The 5,729-nt window shown below is 38.7% G+C and overlaps 1 protein-coding gene across 12 annotated transcripts in view; it reads left to right on the forward strand.

Annotated features, from left to right (window-relative positions):
* Positions 1–5,729, forward strand: part of nrcama (neuronal cell adhesion molecule a) — a 67,034-nt gene that overhangs the window by 35,097 nt on the left and 26,208 nt on the right. The window contains exon 1 of one of the 12 annotated variants that reach the window (XM_005725215.1): positions 667–725. The exons of the other annotated variants lie outside the window; for them this stretch is intronic. The gene's annotated coding sequence lies outside the window, so the exon portion shown is untranslated. Of the gene's footprint in view, positions 1–666; positions 726–5,729 lie in introns of those variants that run through there. 12 annotated transcript variants of the gene reach the window in all.

Raw genomic sequence — 5,729 nt, forward strand, 5'->3', positions numbered from 1 at the left:
CGTTAATCTGAAATGACGTTAACGCCACAACACAGCAAATCTCCACTGCGCTCAGTGGATCTGCACTCGACAGTGCAGCCTAGGTGGAGTAGTCGAACGCAGATCCACTGAGCTCTCAACACAGACAGCATCGTCAGAAGAAAAGTTGATAAAATAAATTAAAAATTTTGTATTGTTCGATTTATATGTGTACCGAACCGAAAGCACTGTATCGAACAGTTCAATATCGATACGAGTATTGTTGCACCCCTATCTCATAGGTATTTCATCAAATTCGTACCAGTTTGAATTTTTGTGCTTTTCTTCATTAAAACCTGCAATTGCATTGCATAGCTTCCAATTTGTGATGGGATGGGATTATGACCGGGACCAAGTACCGAGTACTGCTTCACCTTACAGTCCAAGCAAAGAGAACTACAGTGAAGCATAGATAAGTAAAGTAAATAATTCTAGGTTCTGTAAAAAGATATGAGAGCGTGCATGAATAGCACCTCATCTATCAAAGCTGATTAGTAAGGCAGTGCTACCAGTTATTTTTCTTCCACTCACAGTCGAGGCCTTGCCCCAAAGAACAGGCAGTTCATTGTCATAGATCGGCTAGAGAGAGAGAGAAATAGAGAACATGAGTCGAGCAGTCAGCCAATAAGGTTATGAAAGTGACAGATACAGCACTAGGAGTAGGTTGGTGTTTTTAACACGAGCCCTTTACTCAGAAGACTTAATAGGTAAGTGTCTCTTTCATGGTGTATCATTACATCTCTGGCTTATTTCCAATACCGTAACTTTCCTCTGGCGTTAGTGTAGAATAGTCTGTAGGATTTATCTATCTGAAGGAGCTGATGGAGACCAAAGCTGAGCTACAAGGATAATGATCATTGATCTTTTTCTTTAAGATGGTATCATTTACCTCAGGGACAGAAGAGCCTCTATTGTTTGTCACTGTTTGGTCTAAAAATTTGGGTTCACAGGCTGTTTATGTTTTAGTAGCTACAAGGTTACAAGAAAGGTTGTTAAAGTCTAACAGTATCATTGGATTATGTTTCCTATATTATAAATTAAAAAGATGCTATTCCCTGATAGACTGACACCAGCACTTGCTTTTCATCAATGAATGCAGCATCAGTTGTGAAGCTACTGCAAACCACTGAGGTAAAGTTCTATCCTCAGGCACTGGTAGCACAAAAGCAGTTGTTTGGTATCAGCCTGCACTGTTTTTGTATTTAGTTACAGGAAGCTGTCTCTGTCTTCCTTTCTCTTTTCTGGAACTTGGAGTAATATATTTCAGCTGCTGGTATTATTTCAGTATCATTTTTTAGACGTTCATTGATGTTTCTAAAGGATTTCACTCATATAATTATTGTACCTCTGGGTACCCACATTGAAATGACAGTATAAACTCTGCTTTCACTGACTGAAAGAAACGCAGAAATCAAAGAAAATGTATCGGATGTCCATTCTCATTACATGGTGAACTGCGGCTTTTACTCTACAAACTGAACGTATGTTATTGTGATGTCAGCTATGTAAAAAGAGTGAACTATCTGAGTGCTGAGCTACAGTACAGATGAGAGAGCATCCAGTCTAGTCCAGTCTAGCTGAAAGCAGTCTGACTCAGTCTATTGTTCACAAATATCTCTGTCACTATGATTTGATGCGACTACAGATGATTGTGTTTTCCGTCCCTCCCTCTAATTCTCTTCCCGCTTCCCTTTTCTGCCTCACTCATCTCTCTAGTCGGGCTGTCATCTCTCAGTGTCTCTCAGTGTGACTGAGGGCTGCGTAGTGACCAACTTAGCAAGTTGCTTCAGGGTTTACGAACTAAGAAGACTGTTGGGTTTCTGTCAGCTGCCCTCACATCATGAAATGTTGACTCTGGTTATGATGACTTCTTTTGTCAAGGGTAATTTGAGTGAGAGTAACCAGGAGTTCAGTATCAATCAGCAAGTCCTCCAACTGTATGTTGCAAGTATTCATATAGGTCATTTGTTGCTACTTCCGTTGGGGTAGAGGAGTGACACCAAACCCTCAACCTGGAGACTGAACTTTCATTTGAGATCATTTGTAGGTTATACTTTCTCCCATTTTTACTTGTTTTATTAGATTTACATATAATAATTGCTTAGTTAAACACTTATTTACCTTCGGATACCATTCCATCCATCCATCCATCCATCCAGTCTCTTCCACTTATCCTTGTCTGTCGCAGAGATAACACATGGAGACAAACAACCATTCGCACTCACATTCACACCTATGGGGAATTTAGAATTACCATTACTATTATAAATTATAATTACAACACCAATGCATATTTACTCTTACATCACTACACCTGGAGGATCTTCTTCTTCTCCTTTATGAGTTGCCACAGTGGTTCCATCGCACTTCTTCTGTCACACTAAACCTCTGCATGTCCTTCTTCACCACATTCATAAATCATTTCTGTGGTCTTCCTCTTTTCCTTCTGCCCAGCAGCTCCATATGCAACATCCTTTGTCATTTGTCCTAACAGTTAAAATAACAATCCACATAAAATACTTATAGTGTGGTTTTTCAGTGGGAGAATGTCGCTAATCACTACAAATGGGTAAACTTGAAGGAGTGAACTTGATATCATAAAATATACCTCATAAGTTAGCTTGGCCACTTTTTGATTCTCCCAAGTCCAGAATCATCTTTTTTTTTGCTTTTTGTTCTCTGAATCAGGTGTGTTCTCACTACTGGTAACATTCCCTTTAGTTTTGGTTAGAGGCACCACATGACACGCCCTGGCTCGCTCTCAATTCTATGCTAAATATGCTAAATAATACGCTAACTCTCAAAGCTGGGTAGTTTACCAAAGCACAGAGATAAGAAGCTGTGTGCTCATAGTGAGAGCGCTTTCAGTCCTCTTGACTCTGGCAAGAAGGCAAGCAAAAAGTTGTCAAAATCAAACTATTTTCAGGTTGCTAACGGTCAGTGTTTTGTGTACATGGATACAAGGATCTGTGTTTTGTTTTATGATATACACGGAACACTCTTTTCATTCACTCTGAAGAAAAAAAGGAGTACCTTCTGCTTGAAATGCTTAAAATATCGAGTATTCTACAGTAAAACTAAACCGATGAGATAGTGAAACTATATCTTGCTCGTGGGCTTGGTTTAAGAAAGAATTGGAGAACACAGTGACGATCAGGCTGAAAGAAAAGAGGAAAGGAGAGAGTGACCAAGAAGGAAAAGGCACAGCCTTAGGGTAACTTTTTTGACCTGTGGACTTCGACCTTTGAGTCAGTAAGAAGAGAAAAAAGAAGGATGAGAGATGACTTGCCTACTAGCCAGTCATCCCACTCATCCTCCATTGAGTACTCTTTGTTTTCATCATCTTTGGCTTTTTTGTTTCAAGCCTCTGAAAAAATGAGCAACGAGAAACAATTTTTTCCCCATCTAGCTTCAGGAAGAATGTCCAGCTCTCTACATGTATGTGTGTAATTACACTTTTATAAGCATCTTTGTGTGGATGAGTCTCCTGCCAGAGAAATATCTTCCGCCACGCTGCACAGTACAGCCTCGTGGCTTTAATTATGACAAATTCAATCAACAGGAGTCATAAACACATTCGGTGTTGACTGTGCAACAAATAGGTTTGAAGGACTGTTTGTCCTTGTCATGCAAAGATTGAGAGTTCAGTTTTATTGTACATGATCACGCAAGTTAAAGTTTCTGTATTTACAGTGTCTAAGCACTGTGCCAGTTAGACCCAAGTGAGTTCTAGCAGTAGAAATATGCAGATGCTGACATTTGTTGATGCAGCTAATTTTACGCATGTGTGTGTTTGTGTCTATGCTTCACTATGTCATCTGTGTTGTCTACCTCTTTTTCTTTTTTTTTTACCCTGCAGGCAATCTTCACTCTGGAGATGTGACTTAGGTCAGATATAAAAGCAGATTTTTCTACACATGTAAAAATCAGTTGTAAGCTTGTAACACTCATTTATTAACTAGCATGCTCTTTTGTCATCTTATATATGTAGAAGAGTTAAAGTGTAATAATCTTAGAGCCAACGCAAACTGGGCTTTCCCATGAAAAAGTACTGTTTTAAATATTCTAATCAAATGCACAAACTGATTAACTGATGTTTCATTTGTTTTTTAGTTTTATAGTTAATATCAAGTGAGAAAACATTTTAATAAACTGAGAATTTATTTGAAGGCAGTTGATATTTAATTATACACTACATGTATACTGCAGGGCTTCGTTTGCTGATTTAGCTGCGTTGTGTTGTTAGCTTAATTAAGCTAAAGGTACTTTTGTTAAATACTTTTTTACCAATTTAGCAAGCAACTGAATCTTGTTTCCTCACATTTCTCAAATGGTTACATGGTTTAAGGGTCATTGTTTAAGGCTATTTTTTTTCTATACTAAAGAATTCTCTTTCAATTCTTCAGCATAGAAAACAGTAGTCTAGCGTAATCCGTAGCCTAGCTTAATGACAAATCTAAAGAGCGTGCTATTGAATGCCTAGTGAATTAAATCTGCTATGCTTAAAATGTTTCTTAAAATTTGTCTCCCCATATTAAAGGAGAGGAATAGGATGGTAAAATGGATGATTTAGCGTATTTCAGTCTTCACTCATGCTATAGGTATCTTAATTTCAAACCCACGTTGAACATTCTCTTCATTCTTGGTGATTGATTAATTGATTGATAATACTTTATTCATCCCGAGGGAAATTGGGTTAAGGCTGCCAGCCGTGCCAGCGCCATCCTTTCTCTTTTTTAATCATTACCTTTTAGACCAAACTACTTCTTAAAAGCTTCAATCACTTTTGAATGAACTCAGGCTCAATGTGTCTCTGTGGGAAAATGCTCCAAGGTCCAGCACAGCTCAGCATGGCTAGTGACACTGTGTGGGAGGCCATTACTGTTAGCTGCATGGACTATGATCGTAATTAATCTGAGGATAGCCCATTACATTTGCATGATCATATTGCCTCTCTCCACAATGAGTTTCAAAGGTTTTGTTGTGTGCTTCTTTCTCCCTGGTGTCTCTCCTCTCAACTAATTTGTGAGAGGAATATCCAATAGGACGTGTCAGCGTAATTAGCTGTGTCCTGAGGTTGTATTAGCTCACACTCTCTGCCCTGTCACAATAGTGCACAACACTTGTGTCAGAGTCATTACCATACTTTTTCATATCATCAGACATGCTTCCTGTCCCGCAGAGTAGAGATAGCCTGAAGCAATGAGCCTGAAAATTTCACCTTCAAATGCCTCTGAGGACCTTAACCCCCTTCTGTCAAAATAATATACTGATGTGTTTGTGCGCACTGCTCATAGAATAGTGTGTATACAGAGATGCATGTGCTGGTTAAGAATAATCAACATGTCAGGATGCACGAGACATGGATCCCTTATTACATATAACTCATGTGTTCTTCTCATTTTAATCTGGTTAAGAATTAGCCATATAAGTGACTCTGGAATTCCATATACTTGTCTTTGTGATCATAACTGTTTTATCACATGAAACCTTTTGGGGGAAATCATATGATCCCAATGGTGATATTTGTTTGCCAGGAGTCAAAACATTATTGTGTGGGGTATAAGAAGGTTTTAAAAGTTCTGCAAAGCTTTCTCACGCCATGACTACAAACCTGTTAAATCCGGAACTCAATTAAATAGAACATTTATGCTCCAGCTCCATATAGCCATTAGGGGTGCAACGATACTCATATCGATATTGAACCATTC

This window comes from Pundamilia nyererei, unplaced genomic scaffold, assembly GCF_000239375.1.
Source record: "Pundamilia nyererei isolate P.nyererei 1_Seehausen unplaced genomic scaffold, PunNye1.0 scaffold00014, whole genome shotgun sequence".
Lineage (NCBI taxonomy): Eukaryota > Metazoa > Chordata > Actinopteri > Cichliformes > Cichlidae > Pundamilia > Pundamilia nyererei.